We start from the raw sequence: 24,030 nt of genomic DNA, 5'->3' as shown, positions 1-24,030 counted from the left end.
GACCAGTTCTTTTTGGTGTATTGAGTCTGTGTATTCCTTCCGTCTTCTTTTGATGTTTCCTGTGTTGTTCAATATTTTGCCCATAGAATCCTTGAGTATTGCACCTAGAGGCTTGAATATTTCCTTCAGTTCTTTCAGCTTGAGAAATGCCAGGTGTTTTCTTCCCTTTTGGTTTTCTAACTCCAGATCTGTTCACATTATTATTATCATACTTTGTCTTCTCCAGCTTCCCTTTCAATTATTCTATTGAGCTCTTTTACTTTATTATTCCTTCCATTCTCTTTAGCTACTGTACATTCAAGAGCAAGATTCAGAGTCTCTTGTGACATCCTCTTTGGTCTTCTCTTTCTTTCCTGTCTTTCTAATGACTTTTTGTTTTTTTTTCATATATGATGTCCTTGCTATCATCCCACAACTAATCTGGTCTTCGATCATTAGTGTGCAGTGCATCAAATCTATTCTTGAGATGGTCTCTAAATTCAGGTTTGATATACTCAAGGGCATACTTTGACTCATGGACTTGTTTTAATTTTCTTCAGCTTCAACTTGAACGTGAATATGAGCAGCTGATCATCTGTTCTGCAGTCAGCCCCTGGCCAGATTCTGACTCATGATATTGACCTTCTCCATCATCACCTTCCACAAATTTGATTCCTGTCTATTCTGCCTGGAATGGTTCACGAGTATAGTCACCGTTTATGCTCCTGATGAAAGGTATGTGCAATGAATAAGTCATTGGTCTTGCCAAATTCTATCATGTAAGCTTCAGTGTCATTTCTATCATCAATACCTTATTTTCCAACTACTGATTTGTCTGCTTTGTTTTCAACTTCGCATTCCAATTACGTAATTATCAGTACATCTTGATTGATCAATGCATCATGTTTGATCAGTTTCAAACTGCAGAACTTGGTAAAAACCTTCAACTTCTTCATCTTTCACATTCATGATTTGTGTGTAAATTTGAATAATAGTCTTATTAACTGGTCGTCCTGGTAGGCCTGTGGATATTATCCTATTGCTCGTAGTGTTGTACTTCAGAACAGATCTTGAAATGTTCTTTGTAGCGATGAATATGATGCCATTCTCTACAGTATCTCAATCCTGGCATAGTAGAACATACCATTGTCTAGTTTAAAATGTCCAAAACCAAGCTATTTCAGCTCACTAATGCCTAGGATTATTGACCTTTTATGCATTCCATTTCATTTTTGATGACTTCCAATTTCCCCAGATTCATAATTCCTTCATTCCACACTCTGAGTATTAATGGATTTTTGCGTCAGTTTCTTCTCATTTTGAGTTGTGCCCCATCAGCAAATGTCATTAAAGTGGGATCTACTTTGAGGAGGTAGCTCTTCCCCACTCGTATTTTGAGTGCCTTCCAACCTAAGGGGTTATCCTCTGTCATTCAGCCAGACAGTGTTCCAGTACTATTCGTAAGATTTCACTGGCCAGTTTTTTTTAGAAATAGATCACTAGGTCCTTTTTCCTAGTCTGTCTAAAACCAGAGCTCCACTCAAAGCTGTCTACCATGGGTGAACCTGGTGGTATTTGAAATACCAGTGGCATAGCTTCCAACATCACAGCAACATGCAAGCCACCACAGTACAACAAACTGACAGAAGAGTGGTGGGAGTTAAAAATGAGAAGAACCAAAAAGAGTGCTTCTTCCATGTCTGCTGATTTAGAGGAACCATGAGAAACTGTCAAGTGAAGAGTGATTCAGAGAAAAACATGGGTAGAGTGTGACCTAATTTCCATAAAAACAAACAAATGAATGTCCTTACGTGTGTCCTGGCAAAAAGAAGTATGTAAAAGGATACATATGTATCTTTGGACACTGGACACTTTGGGGGAGCAGGTACAATATACTTATGTGGGGATGGCTCTTATTATAACTTCTGTATACAAATCTCTATTGTTAAATGTGTTATAAGAATGTAAAACCTTTTAAAGTTTAGTAACATCATACGTGTATGTGTGTGTATTTGAAACTTTTTTTTTTTTTACTATTTTATAAATGTGTTTTTTAGTTATCTAGTTTAGTGTGGCTATAGCAGAGATACCACAAGTGGATGGCTTTAACAAACAGAAACTTATTCTCTCACAGTTTAAGAAGCAAGAAGTTTGAAGTCAGGGCACCAGCTCTAGGAGAAAGCTTTCTGTCTTTGTGGCTTTGGGGGAAGGTCCTTGTCATCTATCTTCCCCTGGCCTAGGAAATTCTCAGCGCGTGGACGCTGGGTCAAAAAGACGTGCTCCACTCCAGGCACTTCTTCCTTGGTGGTATGAGGTCCCTCTCATTTCTGCTCACTTTTCTCTTTGTATGTCAAAAGAGACTGACTCAAGACTCACCCTAATCCTGTAGATTGTGTCCTCCCTCATTAACCTAACTGCCTCTAATCCCGCCTCATTAACATCACAGAGGTTAGAATTTACAACCCATAAGTAATCACATCAGATCACAAAATGCAGGACAGCCACACAATACTGGGAATCATGGTCTGGCCAGGTTGACACACATTTTGGGGGACACTATTCAATCCATAACAATAGAGAAAACACTGTCTTCAATGCCAGATTCAGAGACTTTTATCCATCTATGAAGGGCAAACACAGAAACTGAACAAAATTCAGACCAGCGAATTATTGCTTGCTCTTGTAACTAATGACTTCTTCTGGCCTCTATGCCTGGAAATGGCCAAAAACAATTCTGTGAGGATTAATTCAGTCACTGCTCAAACATCTACTGCATGTACATGTCTACAGGTAAGGAAGAATGCTGGACACCATGTGTGATTCATTAAGTAACACGGGGACCATTAGACTATTGTTCTCCTTCTCTGGTATGCCACTATCACCTTCTCCCCTTGTTGCTCTCCTGAAAAACCCACGCTTGTATATTCTAGGCTTTTTTCCAGGATTGAATTTGCAGGAAGTTAAAGATATATCTTTGAAAGATAAAGAAGACTTTGGCCACATTGTCTTTAGACAGTTGAACTTCCCAGCCAACCTCTGTGCAGGATGGGAATTCACAATCCCTCCTACACAGTACCTCTGAGCAGGACGGGATTTCTGTTTCATTGTCAGGAGAAGGTGGAATTCACCCGTCTTCAGAAAACTTACTTTCCTTTGCCTCAAACTGTCCTACTCAGGATCTGTCACGGTCACTCTGAGAAATTCACATGGGCAGCCTGTATGGAAGTGCCCATCCTAGAGACCCTGCCCTCCCTTCCTTGCTCCATAGGGCTTCCTCTGACACTTGGGGTCGCATCTCCCAGGGAGTACACACCTCTGGCACTTCCAGGGATTCCCAGGCCCTGGGATACTGTGGATGGGACTTGGAACTCAATCTGTTTCTTCCCATCCTCACCTTTGGTTATTTGTGTTCTGTCTTCACCAGATTTAGGAGGCCTTGTCTTCTCTTTGCTCGTTTCATCTCAGTCAGGCTTTTCTATTCCAATTCTCTGATCTCAGAACAGATCAGGTTAGACCACAGAAAAGAGAAAGACCAAGCAAACATCACTGATCTGTGCAGAAGCTGCTGGGAAGGGATTCGATTCTCATTGGTTTAGGGTTTTAAGCCCACTGCTCACCGGCAGGCAGGTTCCCCCCAGAGTCTGGCTTCTGTCTGGTACCTTGTACTACAAAGAACTCAGTGACCAGCCCACCTTCACAATCACACCTCCCTTAGAGCTATCTTTGCAGAGGCTCTTTCTCAGACTTCCACGTCCCACTGAAATCCCATTTCTCTTTCCTTACAAACATTGTGCTCATTCTCAGGGCCCTGAGACCTCATCTGCAGGTGAGTCTTGTCCTCTTCTCTCCTTGGCGGGGGGAGCTTTTGAGTGGACCTCATGTCTTTGGACAGATATCCTAGGGCTTCTTCCACCCTGGTGCTCTAGGGCTGGATCTCTCCATGTAATAGAGGGGGCGTGGACGGGGCACAAGGCTAAAAGAGTGGATCTTCCAGGTGAAGTGGGTTTAAGAAGCCTGAATGAAGTTCTTCCCTGAAGGGTGCATATTTTGCAGTCCAGACATCCTGCTTCTCTCAGTCTAAGAGTCCTAGCACGTCTTCAGGTGCTTTCTCCTTTGACCTTGAGGCCATGCCTGCACCCTCTGCAGCCAGGTCTCCCACATGTGCAGCAGCACCAGTAGGTGTGGTAGCCTCTTCAGCCCCTGTCTCCTCCTCCAGATGCTCCTGGAGGTACCTGGCTCTTCTTGACAGGACTCCGGGATGCTGACCAGGAACTCAGTGTTGGTTAGACTGAGGGCAGACATGATGGCACTCACTTTCTTCAAAAACTCAGCCTCGAGACCAGGGGCCTTTTGCCAACAGGGGTGTGAGATGTTTTGGTCTGGTCTGCCAGACCATGGCTAACCCCTTGACCTTACACACTTGGGTTAAATACTCATACTTGACCTATTGATCTCTGGAGTAATTTGATGAGTGAGAATTCTGCCTAGTGGAAGCTGATGAAAAAGGCCTTGCTGATACTTGGGGAATCCTCCTGGGCTTGGAACTTGGGCTTTTTGTTCTCATGTTCTACCCTGAGTGACACTTTCCTCTTGGGTTGAGACTTACAATAATGGAGAGTTAATTTACATGAGCCCTCTGGGCTCTGGTGTCTCAACTGTGACCTAAGTCTCTGGTCTCAGGGATCCCTGGAGGCCTCTCCATCACCACCATCCTCCACCTCCACAGTCCCCATGGTTTCTTTCTTCTTCCCCAGGCACCGACCATACTTTAGGGAATTTACTCTGGGCAATAAAGTCTCCTCCAGAAAATTTCAGTGATGGTACTACCTTATAGCAAAAGTCTATCGTTTTTCAAAAAATTATAATACGTTGATTTAAAAAAAAAAACTCCCAGTTTTCTTTTAGTAGATTCCAATTCATAGCAACCCTGTAGGACAGAGTAGAACTCCCCATAGGGTTTCCAAGGAGCAGCTCGTGGATTCCAACTGCCAAACCTTTTAGTTCGCAGCCAAACGTTTATCCAGTGATAGTTTATAATATAAACAGAGGATCGCCACATTAAAAAAAATTTTTTTTTTTTGCATTTGTTGGACGGAAGTGAATTTGCTCCTGTGGAATATGGAAATTACCTCATCCTCTGCACCTTCATGATAATACATGGTTTCTCTAAAAGCTGTTTTCTATGAAAGTTATTTTTTTTAGTAAATTTAGAGTGTAAACATTGAAACAGGAGAATCGGTCTCCTCTTTGTAACTTGTTTTCTTCCTCCTTTTAAGGGAAGGATTTTCATAGAAGGAATTATACTTAAGGAGACAGCGTAATTTGTACTTTTCTGTGTAATTTAAAACTTCTTCTCGTACCCTTAACTAGCCTACACCAGGAGATTAAAATTGCCTTTCTCTGAACAGAAGCCCATTACCATGTCCTTCAGGGTGAGGCAGAAACAGATGTCCACATTTGAGAGTCTGATGGCACAAACCTTAGTAGCTGAATCACAACCATGCCTCCTGTGGGGGGGGCGGGGCTTGTATATGTCAGCATAAGGGTCAGTATTTTTCTGAGTTTGAGGGAAAGATTGGCGAGTTAAGGAAGAAAGAGAAGGAGTTTGGGAGGGGAGTGTAAGCTCCAGTGACAGACAGAAGATGGGGTGAGGGATCTCTCAAAGGGTATTAGAGGCCAGTCAGAAAAGCAGGATGCAGCAGGAAGCAGGGCCAGTGGAGGGCAGCACTGGGTGGAGGAGGACAGCAGAGGTAATAGTAGTGGGAAGGGCAACAAAACTGGCCTGAAAAGAGTGATAAATGACTGATCCTAGATGAAGCTCAGGTTAAGAAAAGTAGGAAAATAAAAAATTCTATCCTGTAGCCATGTTTGTGGTTAGGGGTTGTTAGGCTCTTGAGGGAGGTGGGCAGGAGACACAGGAGGGGAAGGGGAGTTTCTGGATCTAGGGAGGAGTCTACAGCCCTTCTTCTGCCCTCAATGATGTGGGTTCTGGGCTCGTCAACCTACCACTCCCAGAACCTCCTGAGAAATTTCCTTAGTTCTTCACATGGTATATTAATTCCATCTCATTAGAAAATATAATAAGTAGGCTTCTTGCTACCCACCCTTTCCATCATCCTATACTCTCTGCCCCAGTTGCCCACTGGCTTCCTTCCTTTCCACCATGTTCAGATCCAGAACAAAAGAGTGCCTTGTCTGCAGCTATTCTGGAAAGCTCTCAAACTTACAGTTGAATTCTTTCGTTTCATCCCTCATTTATTCCTACATTTCTTATTGACAAAATAAACTTTGGTTAATTGTCTACTAAATGACAGAAAATGCTTTCTCAGAAGAATCTTCCTTATGACCTTATCCATTCGTTCCAAATCCCTCATCTTGTCCTACCATGGCTCTCTTTTCTGGTGGAAGTCAAACCTTTTGTTCTGTAGCACTCGGCAATCTGGGACAACTTTTCCTCACCTTTATCTAGAGTCTTAGAGAAAGGCCTTTTCCTCGTGTGTCACTGTTTCATCCTGCTTGGGTGAAGATGTCCAAACATAATGGTGTGAAGGACCTTTATCCCTTCTCCCATCAGGAACCTTTGGTAACCTGGGGACTCTGGCTTGCTCCTGAATTTCCTTGATTCAGTAGCTACAATTTCTCTCCCACAAGACCTGAGGTTGGCACCCTTTTCAAAAAGCAGCTGAGATCTGAGTTAGCACCAAGGCTTCCGTAATCCTGTGTGACATCATTGCTGACAGTGCTGAGTTCCATGGGCCCAGGTTGAAGCTAAACATGGCAACCAGAAAAACATGAGACTGTCAGGTAGGTGCTTGAGAAGTGCTAGTGCCAATGTGGGAAGAAGGAGATTAGATACTAAAAATGAATTGAAACTTTTCCGTGCCGTGTAAGGGGTTACTATCCCTTGGTGGGTAAAGAGAGCACAGGGAATGATAACAGTATCACGGGTAGCTGCTTTCTCCCAGTCCTCTCATTTGACTCTGTTGGAATCATGTCTCTCCAGCTCTGGTTATAAAATGTCCACTCTGAGCCCCTCTTAGGTCTCCTTAGCCTCTGAGTCTTCACACAGGCTCTGCTCTCTGACTAGGAGATGTTCTCTCCCTTCCCGTCTGCTGGTCTACTCTCCCTGGTGAAGAGTGAAGGTGAAGAAAACTGACCCCACTGGAACAGATTAGGCTTATGACTTCACCAAAAAGGCCTAAGACTCAGGAATTTTGTGGTCAGCCAGAATGGGAAGTTTGGGAGTTGACTTGGGGAAAGCCCATGACAGACTCTGCTTTTGTTTAGGAGGCCATTTAGAAGAGAAACCAGCCAATGGGGAGACCATTTGAGGAAGAAATTAAGAAGGTTGGGGTGGTGATGAGGAAGGAGCAGACTTCTCCAAGGAAAATAAAAGTTTCAACATGGGGATGGTAGGGGCTTGTGTTGTGTGACCCCAAAGGACAGAAGAGGCAGGAATGGTAGGGAAACAATAGAACAAAAGATAATCCGTGCCTCTTCACAAATGTAACAAATGCCCCAGTGTTTTCAGCCTGTTTCCTCAGACTTTTCTCATCAAGCCATCCCTCCCCTTTTACTGAAGCCTCTGGAAAATACCTGGGGCTTCCTGGATGCTCGGCCTTTTTTCATCCCTTAACTATTCAGTCATATTCCCAACTTGGTTCAGGCATCACTTCCTGGTTGTAGTCTTCCCTGAATCTTCTCCTGGTAGATGAGTCCACTTCTTGCTCTGTACTCCATTGTACCCAGGAAACCCTTTACCACAGCATAAAACACAATTGCATTTACTACACATTCTTCCCCTCTCTGTGCCCATGCCTTCTATGAGACTCCGGAGCACCTTTCATTAGCAGTAGGAGTCTTCTTCTACCTGTTAGTTGAAGGCCGACCTTACGGTTGCTTCAGCCATTTACATAGTAGCAGAGAAGATACAAGGAGAGAATTGAAAAGATTTTACATTGAGTCTTGCCCTTTTGTTGCTCTTAAACCCTGAGAACCTGTGGGAATGACCCCAGGCCAGCCTGCTGAATGATGAGGGACCATTGGAAAGAGGATCCAGCGGTTTCACTGAGTTGATTTTATGAAACTGGCTCGCAGGTGACCTGGAATCAAATTGTAGACACATGAATAAGCCCTGCTGCGAGCCACTGTGGCTGGCCCAGGTCAGAAGAACCCCAGAGTGACAACCTGAAAAATTATGAGCTTAGTAAATGGTTGTTTTTTTAAGACACTACCTATTGGAGTCATTTGTTACACAGCAATAGGTGACTGATACACCTGTTAACTTGGCCGTTTCTCTTACCAGGCAGTGAGGCAACTTCTCTAAGTCATTTCATCACCAAGAGCATCTGGCCTAGGGTCTGACATGTAGCTGTTTATACAGGAAATCTTTGTTGACTTAATGCATGAATGAGTAATACAAATTGTATGTGCGAGTCTGCACAAAATCATTATGAAAAAAAGCATGATTTTTTAAAAAATAAAATGAATTGAGGCTCAGAACTACCTGCTTACAAAATTGAGGGGAGTTTTTAACCTCACTTTTAGGGTACTCTCTCATCCAGATATGCAATAATTCCCAGGGTTTAATGAAGGACCAGTGCTTGGAGAAGACCTTCAACACACCCATTGCCTCAGCCTATGTGGGTGATCTCTCTAGAAGCATTCGTTCTGCTGTTTCCATTCTCAGCTGGAGCATGAGAGCCTTGGTGGGGCTGTCAACAGCATAACAGGTTTTGTCTACTTATGTGCCTGCATCAGCCTTTGAGGTTCTGTAACCTACTCCAGGGCACTATCAAGAAGGAGGTCCTACCCCTTCCCAATGTCTAGGACCCTACTATCTCACTGTCACTCTTCCCCTGGGCTCCAGTTCACTCAGTCTGATCACCTCAGTGAGCTGAGGCTTTTACCACAGACTCTTCAGAGTCTTGAAGTTTCAGGGCTTCAACACTGTGAGTCCAGCTATCTCCTTGAAATGAGGTAGGGAAGGAGGAAAAATGTAGGAAGACTTTATTTTCCATTTAATGTTGCAATAAAATTTCTTGCCCTGCATTTTCGAAGGGTCCTGCCTAACAATTCCCTCTGTTCTCTTCCAAGATGTAGGACGATGAAGAGGGAGTGTTTGTTGTGTCATAATCTGCAGAAGGCTGCAAAGTGCACATGGGGTCCATTCCCCCGATGCTCACACTACGGCGCCCCACCCACGTGGAAATCTCTGCAAGTGTTACTGAGTCCCTCCCACATCCACAGTGAACAGCTTTCAGATTCTTATAAGAGGGAATTGTGTCCTAACACCAGCTGCTCCCTGGAAACCCTATGGGGCAGTTCTACTCTGTCCTATAGGGTCTCTGAGTCAGAATTGACTAGATGGCTACAGGTTTGGCTTTTTCTTTCAGCCGAGTGGTGAGAGTTTGATGTCAGCTCCATAATCGTGTTATTAAAAAATGATGACAAAGTACCAGGTGAAAGTAACAAAACAAAACTGAAATGTAATGGCTTTTTCACATTTATTGGCCCCACAGAGTTCCTTCGAGGTGTTTACTTTTCACTAGATTCGGAGAAATGTTTGTGAGAGAGACACAGCTTGAGATAGCTCCAAAATTACGTTTCCCTCCTTAATGTTAGGTTACATTAAGAGCTGGTTGGCTGGTTTATCATCTGCCTGCTTCACAAAAATAGAAGGCCCATGCAGGCAGGAACTTGTCTGTTGTGTTTGTCAGAGTATCCTGGTACCTGGTGCCTAAGAAGTGCTAAAAAATGATTTGAGTGAATGTGGGTGGGTTTTTATAAAAAACACTGTGTTGCTGTCTTTATTTAGTTAAATAGTGAAAACAGGGATAAGGAAAATGGAGACAATTATTTGTATAATTTAGAGTTACATAAGATGAGAATAGAACTTGAATAATGAAGAGATAAAAAAATAAGCTGTGTGGATGGAATGTACCCCCTTCCCTTTGCTTTGGAGGGAGACATTTTAAAATTGGATTGTTTTTTCCCTACTGATTTATAGGTTCTATATGTTAATTGAAAGGTAGTCTTTTAGGAATCACAAATATTTCTATTGAGATACAATTCACCTGCTGTAACACTGCCTTTGAAATATGCACAATACCTTGGCTTTTAGTATATGGGCAGACTTGGTACAACAGTCACCACTGTCTAGCTTCAGAATATTTTCAGTGCCCCGTAAATGAAGGCCCTTGTTAATAAAGGCGTATTAACAGTCATCCTCATTACTCCTTTCCTCCATGCCGTAGCAACCACTAATCTACTTCTGTCTGTGTTGGTTTGTCTGTTCTGGACATTTCATGTAAATGGAATCATGCACGTTGCGGTCATTTGTGTTTGGCTTCTTTCATTTAGCGTAATGTTCTCAAGGTTCGTCCATGTTGTGTCATGTATCAGTACTTGGTGCCTTTTTGTGGCTGAGTAATATTCCAGTCTATGAATATACCACATCCTGTCTATCAGGTCATGACATGTGGGTTCTCTCCACATTTTGGCTGTTATGAATAACACTACTAGGAATCCTCTGTGTGAGTTTGTATGTGAACATGCTTTTGATTCTCCGGGCTACAGACCTAGGAGTGCAATTGCAGTGTTGTATGGTAATTCTGTGTTTAACTTTCTGCAGAATTGCCAAACCGTTTTCCAAAACAATTGGATCATTTTACATTTCCACCAGCGGTATTCCAGCTTCTCCACATCGTCGCCGACACTTGTCCATCCTGTTGAGTTTAGCCGTCTTACTTGTTTTGAAATAGTAGTGCACTTTAGTTTAGATTTGCATTTCCCTGATGACTAATGAGGTTACGCTTCTTTTCCTGTGCTTGTTGACAGTTTCTGTATCTGCTTTTGAGAAATCTCTATTCAAATCCTTAGCCTGCAAACTTTTTTTCAGCTTTTTGCCTGTATTTTTACTCTCTTCATATACTTTTTGATATGCCAAAGATCTACAGATCTTAACAGTTTTAGCCTTCATATTTTGGGATTTTTAAAAAGTCTTTCTCTTTTATCAATAAAAAGAAAATAAAAACTTCTAAAATTTTTATGGTTGCATATTTTAATTTTAAATATTCGATCCATCTGGAATTTTGTTTTGTGTAAGGTATGAGAAAAAGGATGAAAACATTTTTACAGGTGGTCTGAGTGATTACCTGATTGCTACAAACGCTCCTTTTCCCATGACCCATATCTTCACTGCATTTTCCCGTAGTCCGTACAGAGACGCCTTTTTATAAAGGGAGGCCACCATTCCCAGCCATTTCATTTTAAGGTTTGTTTTCTGCAATTAAATCCCTTGTGTATCTTATCTACACACCTTTTCTTTTAAGCTAATACAAATTTTGTGTGAGTAGGACCTTGGCGAGTGTAAGATGGGCTTGAATTTCATAACTGGTTCCATGTGGTGCAGCCCAGCAGACGGACAGACAGAAGCAGGGGCTGCAGAGGCGACAGAAGCTATGAGAACAGGAGCCTCTAGAGATTTGCTGTGGAATTTCACATAAAGCTCTAGACTTTTCTGTGTAAACTTATCATCATATATGGACATCACCTTAGAACAGACAGAGAATAATGCTTTAAAAGTTAGACATTCCTAAGGAAGGTGTTCATTCCTTAGCGGATGCTGAGAAGTGTATGTGTTTTGGTGAAGATATGTACCCATTTCTACTGGGTATGTATCTAGAAGTAGCATTGCTGGGTCCTAGGATATATGTATGTTCACAGCTCTTGTAAATACAGACAAAACATTTTTAAACTGGTTGTATCAAATTACACTTCCAGTAGCGGTAGATTAGAGCTCCATTTACTCCACGTTATACCCAATAGTTGGTATTTTCCATCCTTTCCATTTTAGCCATTCTGGCGTGTAGGGGATAGTATCACATTATGGCTTTTTATTAGAATTTCTCTGATAACCAGTGAAGTTTTGTCACTTTTCATATGTTTCTTGGCCATATAGAAATCTTTTATACAGTGCACAAGTATTCGCTCATTTTTCTATTGAACTGTCCGCTTCCTTTTTCCTTTTTGGATTGTTCTTTATGTATTCCAGAACCAAGTCAGTATTAGGATATATGTATTGCAAATAACTTCTGCTACCACATGAATTCACCCTTGTGGCTTGTCGTGAACTTTCAGATGCAAACACCCGTCTTTTACAAAAACAAGCAAATGTGTAGACATAAAAGTTTATTAGGGGTTACCAGGGGCAGGAGGGAGGAAATAAAGTGGTGTTCCTGCATATGGAGACTGAGTTCTGGTTAACAGTGGTAGGAAAGTCACATTGATTAAGGGCAGGGTTGCACAGCCAATTAATGGTAATTACTGTCAGTTGTTCAGTCACCAAAGGTTGTGTGGTATGTTTACAACAACAACGATGAGCAGCTGCTGGGGCAACATAAGAGTACTCAACCGATGAGGCGTATTCTTTTATTATACTTTTCTCTATTTTCTAATTTGTTTTTATAACATGCTACTGTTCAAATTTATAAAATGTTTGCATGATGAAAGTGGATAACAAGGTCTATCCCACCCATTACATCCTTCTAAGGTTTAAATGAGGGACTACATGCCATCAGCAGAGGCTCAGCCTTGGTTGGCACTCGATAAATACTTGATTTCTCCCACTCTTCTGGCTCACTGTCTTCTCCCCTGGTTTATTTGCTCTTCTCTTTCGAGCTGGAAGCATGTGACCAGAGGCTTCCCGACACCATCATTCTGCTTTCCATACCAATGTTATTGTAGTCTTGGGTTCCTGGGCAGCCTCTCCACAGGTTTAATTCTTTCACTTCTGTTCATTTATTGTTTAAATATACTCGTTTAATTTTGTCCTGCTTGTAGAAGTATATTCTAGTCATTGAAAATTTGGAGACTACCCCAACACACATGGGAACACCATGAGTAAGAATAGACTCCACGGCAATGGGTTTTATATGTGTGTCGCACACATTTATGTATATTCACTTAAATATTATATCCTGCTCCTTTCACTCAATATTATATTTCCATGATAAAGTTTTGTTTATTTTACAGACAACATCAAATTGTTTTATTATATTCTGCTGTGTGCAAGGAGTATATAATTTTAGCAATTTGAGTATAGTTGAAATATTAAATGTGCATGTTTCTAGTAATCTTCAACCTATACTTAAATCTTTTAACAAAAATCTTTGCTATTGAACCTTTTTTTTTATTTGTTATTCAGCATTCTTTAACACTAGGAGATAGTCTCAGGATCAACTCAGATCATATTTTCTCCCTCTTACACACGAAGGCCCTTAAAGTATTCAAAGATTGTCGTTGTTGTTGTTAGGCGCCGTCGGGTCGGTTCTGACTCATAGGGACCCTATGCCCAACAGAACGGAACACTGCCTGGTCCTGGGCCATCCTTACAATCATTGTTATGCTTGAGCTCATTGTTGCAGCCACTGTGTCAATCCCCCTCATTGAGGGTCACCTTCTTTTCCGCTGACCCTGTACTCTGCCAAGCATGATGTCCTTCTCCAGGGACTGATCCCTCCTGACAACATATCCAAAGTATATAAGACGCAGTCTCGCCATCCTTGCCTCTAAGGAGCATTCTGGCCGCACTTTTTCCCAAACAGATTTGTTAGTTCTTTTGGCAGTCCATGGTATATTCAATATTCTTCACCAACACCACAATTCAAAGGCGTCAACTCTTCTTCGGTCTTCCTTATTCATTTTCCAGCTTTCACATGTATATGATGTGATTGAAAATAGCATGGCTTGCGTCAGGCGCACCTTAGTCTTCAGGGTGACATCTTTGCTCTTCAACACTTTGAAGAGGTCCTTTGCAGCAGATTTGCCCAATGCAATGTGTCTTTTGATTTCTTGACTGCTGCTTCCATGGCTGTTGATTGTGGATCCAAGTAAAATGAAATCCTTGACAACTTCAATCTTTTCTCCATTTCTCCTTTTGTTGCACATTGGTCCAGTTGTGAGGATTTTTGTTTTCTTTATGTTGCAGTGTAATCCATACTGGAGGCTGTGGTCTTTGATCTTCATTAGTAAGTGCTTCAAGTCCTCTTCACTTTCAGCAAGCAGGGTTGTGTCATCTGCATAATGAAGGTTGTTAATGAGTCTTCCTCCAATCCTGATGCCCCGTTCTTCTTCATATAGTCCAGATTCTCGTATTATTTGTTCAGCATACAGATTAAATAGGTATGGTAAAAGAATACAACCCTGACGCACACCTTTCCTGACTTTAAACCAATCAGTATCCCCTTGTTCTGTCTGAACAACTGCCTCTTAATCTATGTAAAGGTTCCCCATGAGCACAATTAAGTATTCTGGAATTCCCATTCTTCCCAGTGTTATCCATAGTTTGTTATGATCCACACAGTTGAATGCCTTTGCATAGTCAATAAAACACAGGTAAACATCCTTCTGGTAGTCTCTGCTTTCAGCCAGGATCCATCCAACATCAGCAAGGATATCCCTGGTTCCACGTCCTCTTCTGAAACTGGCCTGAATTTCTGGCAGTACCCTGTCGATATACTGCTGCAGCCGTTTTTGAAAGATCTACAGCAAAATTTTGCTTGTGTGTGATATTAATCATATGGTTCTATAATTTCCACATTCGTTTGGGTCACCTTTCTTGGGAATAGGCATAAATATGGATCTCTTCCAAAAAATATATATATATATATATATTTCTTTTTTTTTTTTTCCAGTCAGTTGGCCAGGACGCTGTCTTCCATATTTCCTGGCATAGACGAGTGAGCATCTCCAGTGCTACATCTGTTTGCTGAAACATCTCTATTGATATTCCATCAATTCCTGGAGCCTTGTTTTTCGCCAGTGCCTTCAGAACAGCTTTGACTTTTCTTCCTTCAGTACCATTGGTTCCTGATCATAGGCCACCTCTTGAAATGGTTGAATAGTGACCAATTCTTTTTGGTATAATAATTCTGTGTATTCCTTCCATCTTCTTTTGATGCTTCCTGCGTCGTTTAATATTTTCCCCATGGAATCCTTCACTTTCGCAACTCGAGGCTTGAATTTTTTCTTCAGTTCTTTTAGCTTGAGAAACACCGAGCATGTTCTTCCCTTTTGGTTTTCCATCTCTAGCTCTTTGCACATGTCATTATAATACTTTACTTTGTCTTCTTGAGAGGCCCTTTGAAATCTTCAGTTCTTTTACTTCATCAATTCTTCCTTTTGCTTTAGCTGCTTGACGTTCGAGAGCAAGTTTCAGAGTCTCCTCTGACACCCATCTTGGTCTTTTCTTTCTTTCCTATCTTTTCAGTGACCTCTTGCTTTCTTCATGGATGATGTCCTTGATGTCATTCAAAAACTTGTCTTGTCTTCGGTCACTAGTGTTCAATGTGTCAAATTTATTCTTGAGATGGTCTCTAAATTCAGGTGGGATATTTTTGCTCTCATGGACTTGCTCTGATTTTCCTCAATTTCAGCTTGAACTTGAATATGAGCAATTGATGGTCTGTTCCACAGTCAGCCCCTGGCTGTTTTGTGACTGATGATATTGAGCTTTTCCATCGTCTCTTTCCACAGATGTAGTCAGTTTGATTTCTGTGTGTTCCATCTGGCGAGGTCCATGTGTATAGTCACCGTTTATGCTGGTGAAAGAAGGTATTTGCAATGAAGAAGTCGTTGGTCTTGCAAAATTCTATCATTTGATCTCCGGCATTGTTTCTATCACCAAGGCCGTATTTTCCAACTACTGATCCTTCTTTATTTCCAGCTTTTGCATTCCAATAGCCAGTAATTATCAATGCATCTTGATAGCATGTTCGATCAATTTCGGACTGCAGCAGCTGAAAAAAATCTCCTATTTCTTCATCTTTGGCCCTGGTGGTTGGTGTGTAAATTTGAATAATAGTTGTGTTAACTGGTCTTTCTTGTAGGAGTGTGGATATTATCCTATCATTGACAGCATTGTATTTCACGATAGATCTTGAAATGTTCTTTTTGACGATGAATGCAACATCATTCCTCCTCGAGTTGTCATTCCCAGCGTAGAAGACTATATGATTGTCTGATTCAAAATGGCCAGTACCAGCCCATTTCAGCTCACGAATGCCTAGGATATTGATGTTTGTGCATTCCATTTCATTTTTGATGATTTCTAATTTTCCAAGATTCATACTTCGTACATTCCAGGTTCCAATTATTAATGGATGTTTGCAGCTGTTTCTTCTCATTTTGAGAAATGCCATATCAGCAGATGAAGGTCCTGAAAGCTTTACTCCATCCATGTCATTAAGGTTGACTCTACTTTGAAGAGGCAGCTCTTCCCCAGTCATGTTTTGAGTGCCTTCCAACCTGGGGGGGTCATCTTCCGGCCATATATCAGACAGTGTTCCGTTGCTGTTCATAAGGTTTTCACTGGCTAATGCTTTCCAGAAGTAGATTTCCGGGTCCTTCTTCCTAGGCTCTCTTGTCTGGAAGCTCAGCTGAAACCTGTCCTCCATGGGTTACCCTGCTGGTATCTGAATACCGGTGGCATAGCTTCCAGCATCACAGCAACACACAAGCCCCCACAATATGACAAACTGTCAGACACGTGGGGGTAGCAAACTATGATTTCATTCATCATTTTCATTTTTTCATTCAATCAATATTTAGAAAGATTCCATGTGCCAGAAATAGTCTACATCATGTGGACGCAGTGGTGAAAGGTACACATTGTCCCTGCCATTGTGAAGGGGACACCCAGTGCGGGTGGGAGGGGGACTGGTAAAATGCAGTCCAGAGAAAGGACAGACCATGCTCCAGGAACCACACTGGACTTCAGAGAGCTTTGTTGGCTGCCGTTCATCTGTCCGGCTTCTAGATGTCAGAGTGCCCTCAGGCTCAGTGCTTAGTCCTCTCTCTCTATATAGACACCCTCTCTCTAGGATGTCTCAGTGAGTCGGTGGCTGTCTGTAGCTGAGGATGTGATGTTTACACCTCCATCCATTTCAACTTCTCCTGGTTCATGACTTCTATTCAAATGTCAGCGTAACTCTCTGTACCGAGTTCTTCATCTGTAAAATGTGCCTTATAATGATACATTCCTCACATGGGTATCATGCAGAGCAAGTATCTTAAGAGAGGAGAAACCCTCACAAGAGTCCTGGCACCAGTAAGTGTTAGCTGTCAGTATTATTACCTGACATCTCCACGTAGATGTCTAACAGCTATGCCATGTTATCAATGCCATGAAACAATTCTTGGTCCCAACCCCATTCCACCCTTATCGATGAATTTCTCAGGGCTTCAGTGATGGGAATGTGTGCGTTTTCCCACATAATGGACATGGCTAATAAAGGTTGGCCTGGTCCTTCATAATAAGTTGCTCCAAAGTTTATATGGGTGGACTCAGACAAGTGATAGCCAACTAATATAGACAAAAAATAGAACTCTCAGCTGCTCATATTTGTACTCTCAGCCTAGAATATCTGGTGAGGGTACTATATGGACTGAATTGTGTAACCCCAAAGGTACGTTGAAATCCTAACTACTGTACCTATAAATGTGACCTGATTTGGATATAGGGGATTTTTAAAATTATTTTAATGAGGCCATACCAGTGTAGGGTGGGTCCTAAACCTAATCCCTTCTGAGTTACAAAAAGAACAGAATAGACACAGACACAAACAGGGGAAGAGGGAGACAGACAAAGGGGAAGATAATCTACAAGGCCAGGAACGCAAAGGGTGGCTGGAAGCTGCTAGAAGCTGAAGTAGACACGAGCCATGCCCTGAATTCCTACTTCTAGCCTCCCGAACTGTGAGAAAATAAATATCTGTTCTTTAAAGCCACCCAATTGTGTTATTTTTTTCTTATGGCAGCCCTAGATGACTAACACATACCCATGGTTATCCATGAAGCCTGGTGTAAAATAGTGTTCTCCCCTCCTTGTCTAGCCCACCCGAATCCTGCTATTTCCTTATCAGTGTCCTCTGCCTTCACTAAGAGCTACAACAAGAGTCGGCTTGATGCTGATGCATAGAAATGCAGTTTATTTTTTAGTTTATATTTATGATTGACTAGCATTAATTTCAATGGTTTGTTAATTTTTCTGTGGAGGCATTTCTGTAATCTATGAGTAATAGCAGTTGCAACTTTTCCTTCTTTTTGTTGTCGCTTTGTTCTAGCTTGGGCCTCCAGTGTTAAATATTTAATATAAATAATGATAGAAAGCATCCTTATTTTTTTAAAGAATTTTTTTGTGTGCTTTAAGTGAAAGTTTTCAAATCAAGTCAGTCTCTCACACAAAAACGCGTATGCACCTTGCTACACACTCCCAATTACTCTCCCCCTAATGAGACAGCCTGCTCTCTCCCTCCACTCTCTCTTTTCGTGTCCTTTTCGCCAGCTTCTAAACCCCCTCCACCCTCTCATCTCCCTTCCAGGCAGGAGATGCCAACATAGTCTCAAGTGTCCACCTGATTCAAGAAGCTCACTCCTCACCAGCATCCCTCTCCAACCCATTGTCCAGTCCAATCCGTGTCTGAAGAGTTGGCTTCGGGAATGGTTCCTGTCCTGGGGCAACGGAAGGTCTGGGGGTCATGACCACTGGGATCCTTCCAGTCTCAGTAAGACCATTAAGTATGATCTTATGAGAATTTGGGGTCTGCATCCCACTGTTCTCCTGCTCCCTCAGGGTTTCTCTGTTGTGTTCCCTGTCAGGGCAGTCATTGGTTGTAGCCGGGCACCATCTAGTTCTTCTGGTCTCAGGATGATGTAGTAACTGATTCACGTGGCCCTTTCTGTCTCTTGGGCTTGTAATCACCTCGTGTCCTTGGTGTTCTTCATTCTCCTTTGATCCAGGTGGGTTGAGACCAATGGATGAACCTTAGATGGCTGCTTTCTAATGTTTAAGACGCCAGACGCCAGTCTTCAAATTGGGAAAGCATCCTTATTTTAATGCTAATTAATTTTAAAGAGAATGTCCCACATTTCACTATGAACTATCATGCCAGTTGTATGTTTCCAACTTAAGGAACTCCTTTTCTGGTCCATGATTGCTCAGAGTCCTTATCTCTCAGTGTGATTGGATTTTATCAACTGCTTTGTCCCCATCTCTTGAGGTGAGCATGTCTTTTCTTCTTCCATCTATGCTTATGGTGAATTAAATTATTAAATCTTTAATGTTCACTCAAGCTTGCATGCTGACGATAAACCCCCTTGATGATGGCGTATTACCTGGTTTATACTTTGCTGGATTTCCTTTGCCAGTATTTTATGTAGGTTTTTGCATCTCAGTTACTTAGTGTGCTTGCCCTGTAACTCTTCTTCTACGATCCTTGTCTAATTTGGTGTCAATATTAAACTAGCCTTAGGGATGAAGTAGAGGAGCATCTCATCTTTTTCTCTTCTTTTCTGACTTTGCACAAGATTAAAATGCTCTGTTTCTTGCCTGTTTGCTGCAACCTGAATGAAAGTGGTCTCGGCCTCCTATTTTCTTAGGGAGATCTTGAACTACTGACCCATTTTGTGTAGTGATTAAAGGTCTTTTCTGGTGCTACTTAGAAAAATTTCCACTGCATGTTCTAGGCTGCTAGGATTTCATCTTTGAATGTTATGTTGTTATCACTATTTTCAGTCTCATCCACGTCAATTAATCAATCCCAGATTTTCCCTCATTTTTCCAAAGTCAAACTCTACATCTGTTCCTGGTACCAATTCCCTTATCTAAGACTTGTTTGCAAACAAAAATACAACCCAGCATCTTTGAGTCCATGATGTGAGAATACAGTCCCATATAACTTTTTTTGTAACTGTTTTTCTTGTTAAGTGTTTCTCCTCTTTTTTTTTTTTTTTTGTTCATTTCCCACGTATCTAGCAGTTTCAAAGTTGTGCACTTCAGGTTGAGGTCATTAGCTGGATTGACTCCGTGCAGGGCCATGGGGTGCCAGTTGCAAATGGGCATCCAAAGAGCACTCCTCTAGAACTAGGAGGCAGGAGGATGTGGTTGGGCGGTTGCGGGGGCGGGGGAGGGAACTGGGCAGGGCTGTGTGGAGAGGGGCGCCCAGGGGAGGTGCCAGGTCGGAGGCTGCCCCACCACAATCTCACGTGCATCAGGAAGGAGCTGGCTGCAGGAGCCTTTCGCCAGGCTTTCCCTGAACTCAGACCCGCTAGGCTCACAGGTCCCACCAGAACTAGGGGAAGCCTGAGTCTACCGAGGTCAAGTCCCAGGGTACACCCCTGAGCCCAGTCACAGTGCTTATGCTGGGATAGTAGGGCAGAGGAGGCGTATGGGGACTTGGGTCCAGAGGGTGACCCAGAAAGGGTGGGAGAGTTGTGGTCACCCTAGGACTCTGGCTCTGCACGTGAAGGGCCCCAGGTTGCACTTCCAGGAGGAGAAGACAAAGCCACAGAGCCCACACTGCTCACACAAACAATCCCCCACCCCCCTCTGCCCTTTCTCCAGGCGGGACGCCCCTCCTGTGCTGTCCTCAGAAGGGCTCTTCAGGGACCACACCCCTAGTTTGCGGAGCGGCAGAGCCTGCCCCAGTCTGGACTAGGGACTTTATTTCTTCCACTCTCACCACTGGCTGAAGGCAGACTCCTGTCTCCACAGACTAAAGAGGAATTATCAAAATGAGCTCGAAACTCTAGATTTGAGTTAAGGATCATAAATTAACACAGAGAAATACAACTTTAACAACAAAGACCTGTTTGGAGCCCCAGTTGGAATTAAAAAAAAAAAATCTTGAACAGAGGGAGTGATAAAGGCTTCCTTCTTTTGCCATCCTCTCTCGGTGGTCCCAAGCTTTCTCATCTCCCACCTCACAAGACTGTATCAACTGCTTTGAGACTTTTAGAATAAAGATCCCCAGGCATATCACTGCTGTTACCCTGTGAGGATTTCCCCAGTGCTGGGTTAGACTAAGACAGAATCCTTCCAAGGCTTCCAGGGCCAGTGTACTGGACGGTCAACACACAGAGCCTCAGAGCCCACTTCATTTTTCCTGCAGTTGGGCATGACCCCAGGGACATGACCCTTGAGAGTGCTGACACTTCCTGAAGCCAGTGACCCTCCCCCTGGGCTTCTCTCTGCCTGGGTCTCAGAATCTCTGAGGCCAACTTGTACCCTCGGAAGTGTTTCTGCTGAAGGACACGTAAACAGCACTGTGGATTTGTGTCCTGCAGTCTGCAAAACTGCCTCCCCTGAGTGGGGTGAGGAGCTACTGGAATACTGAAACATTGAAATCATTAAAACTAGCAGAAGCCACAGCCCATGGTGCTGGGAGAAAACTGGGAAGGACGGAGAGGTGAAGAGGCTATAAAGGCCCAGGTGTGAAGGCGACCATGGGCCAGGATGTCCTGAAGTCGCAAAGCTGACCAATGCTGAGTGCCCTAAAAGCTGCCACTCCTGTGCCCATCTTTTCTTTCAATGGACAAAGTCTTTCCCTGCTCTTATGTGCCTGGGCTGGAAGGGCCTTTGACTTAGAACATGAAGCAGCCTCCAGAGCCTCTTGGGGCAAGTGATGGTCAAGGAGGCTCTGCCTAACCCCACCCTGCCCTTCCCAGTTGTCAGAGGACCAGGAATTTCAGTCTTCCAACTCCTGGGCTGATCTAGTGACTCATAACAGGATTTCACTGGAACTGGAAGGTGTTGAAGACAGGAAGTGCTCCTGGGTTTCTTCACCCAGCTGAATGCCTAGTTCCTGGTCTTATTACACGGCTTACATTCAGGATAAGAAGAGGCGTTTGGAGCTTTACGCATGACCTCTTAGCAGCGGTTTCTGTTCAGGAGCAAAGAGGTAAAAAGAAAGCAGTGTCTACTAAGTCCTTTTCCAAGAGTCTCAGGAAATTCTCACGAAGACCCTCTCAGGTAAGGACTGACGGGAAATGCCTTGGTTTAATATTAAACTTTGCCCTTGACACATTTTGTTTATGGAGGGCATATACAATATTGTCCGCTCAAGGAAGCACTGTAATTCTTATCTAGAATTTATGTAGAATGAGTATATATAAAACCTAAACTTGGTCCTTAAGCAAGGGGTTACCTCTCAGAGAAGGCCTATGGGAAGGTTTCTACCAAATTCTGTGGTGCTGCCATTGCTCCAAGGAGCCCAGGTGGTGCCAAGTTTGAGCACTCGGCTGTTAACTGAAGGTTAGTTTTTTGAACCCACCAAAAGGCTCTAAGGAGTAAAGACCTGGCGAACTGCTTCCATTAAGATTACAAACCAGGAAACCCTATCGGGGCAGTTCTCCTTTTACACTGGGCCGCAATGACTCAGAAACCCACTCGATGGCACCTAGCAATAACAACAGGAAGCTGTTGCCCCCAATGTGCTTGAAGTGCCTCTCTGGGGAAGGCTGGCCTTCACAGCCAGCTCATGGCCACACGGGAACTGAGACTCATGTTTTGTTACCACACCTTAGTTTCAGTCAATAAATTTATTTTCCAGTTTATTGACGAGACTTGACTACAGACATCTCTCAGGTATTGTCAAAATTAATTCCATTCTCTACTAATGATTTGCCAGGATGTATTTCCAAGCATTTCCAAGAGACTGGAAAAACTTTCCAAAGAGGCTTGTCCAGCGCCATGTTGTGCAGTAACTACAGTGTTGACGTAGTATATTAACCACATAGTTTCCACGTTTTCTGCTTTCCTTAAATAACAACTGAAATTCCAAGTCTACCACCTGAAGTACTTCCCTTAGTGTTTCACTTAGAAGTCTGGTGGTGATGAATTCTCTCAGTTTTCTTTCCCCTAAGAATGGCATTATTTGAGCTTTACTCCTGAAGGTAATGATACATAGATACATGATACATAGAATTCTGGGTTAATATTTCCATCTTTCAGGGTTGAAAAAATGTTGTTTCACAATCTTTTTTTTTTTGGCTTCCATGGCTTCTGATAGTGAATACAGAGTCATTCAAATTATTTTTCTCAGGTGAAATGTGTTGTTTTCTCTCTACCTCCTTCCTGAGTATTTTCTTGACCTTTGTTATTCTGCAGTTGATTTATATATATATGTGTGTGTCAACTGTTTTTCCCCTCCCGGGTATGTCTGTAAGTTCAGTACACTGTTTTTTTCTTTTTACATGCTGCTGTTAAAAAAATATATATATATATATTAGTAATGTACTTACAAATATACTTGGGATGTGGGGTAAGGCCCACTGGGTTGGCAAAAAACCCATAACCCGCAGAATATTTTTGTGCAAATTCGGTATTGGGGCATGGAATTCTTTAACTTGCTGTGGTTTGCTGAACTTCTTGAATCTGTAAGTTTATGTCTTTCACCACATTTGGAAAGTGTTCAGCCAGTATTTTTTCAAATACTATTTTCTTCACCACACATTTTGTCCACTTCTTCTGGAGTTCCAATAAATAAGCTTTTTGTCTAGTTCTTGAGGCACTGTCCATTTTTTTCCATATTTTCCTCTCAGTTTGCAGAATGGATATATTCTACTGATCTATTTCAAGTATTTAGTTTTTTTCTCTGTCATCACCATTCTGCTATTGTGAAAATATCAACTGAATTTTTGATTTCTACGATTGTACTTTTAACATGTAAAATTTTCATTTGCAAATAGCACCTATTATCTTTCCATTTATTTAAAAAGTGTCCCTGTTATTTCTTGGATTAGAATAGCATTTTAAAATCTGTTTCTTATGATTTTGAGAGTACAAGTCCTGCTTAAATTTTATGGAGAATTTTTTTGTTTTTAGCAGTCGATTGACCCAGTTATGTTCAGGCTCCAAGTTCTGTCCCATCTTCTGTATTCTATGGTTCAAATGTTAGTTCAATTTTTGAAGGCTTTGCAGCTGTATTAAAGTCTAATCTATGTGAGCGCCACTCAGTATGGAACCTTGATGGCATTCTAACCCATAGTGCGGGTCTTAAAGGATTTGATAATGCTTCTGTGGGTCAGGGCAATGGATACGCACCTGAGGGGTGAACCAGGAGTTCATAGCAAGTCTGCAGAATCTCTTTCTTGCACAGCCTCCTCTTTCTCTTTCTCTTCTGCTCTCTGAGTTCAGAAGGAGTGCTTTCCTGGCCCACTGGTGGGAATGCTGGGGCTTTAATCTCCTCATTCTGTTGTGCACATCAGTGA

At 42.4% G+C, this 24,030-nt stretch overlaps 1 long non-coding RNA gene across 4 annotated transcripts in view; it reads left to right on the top strand.

Moving 5' to 3' along the window:
* LOC111749293 (uncharacterized) overlaps positions 1–24,030 on the top strand; it is a 114,949-nt gene that overhangs the window by 51,346 nt on the left and 39,573 nt on the right. For 3 of the 4 annotated variants that reach the window (XR_010319974.1, XR_010319971.1, XR_010319972.1), the window contains one exon: positions 540–714. This is a non-coding gene — a long non-coding RNA (uncharacterized LOC111749293). Of the gene's footprint in view, positions 1–539; positions 715–20,383; positions 21,791–24,030 lie in introns of all 4 variants that reach the window. The other variant, XR_010319973.1, reaches the window with a different exon arrangement.

Source organism: Loxodonta africana, unplaced genomic scaffold (genome assembly GCF_030014295.1).
Source record: "Loxodonta africana isolate mLoxAfr1 unplaced genomic scaffold, mLoxAfr1.hap2 scaffold_134, whole genome shotgun sequence".
Lineage (NCBI taxonomy): Eukaryota > Metazoa > Chordata > Mammalia > Proboscidea > Elephantidae > Loxodonta > Loxodonta africana.
Note: the sequence above shows the minus strand (reverse complement) of the source record. Positions and strands in the feature narration are given on the sequence as shown.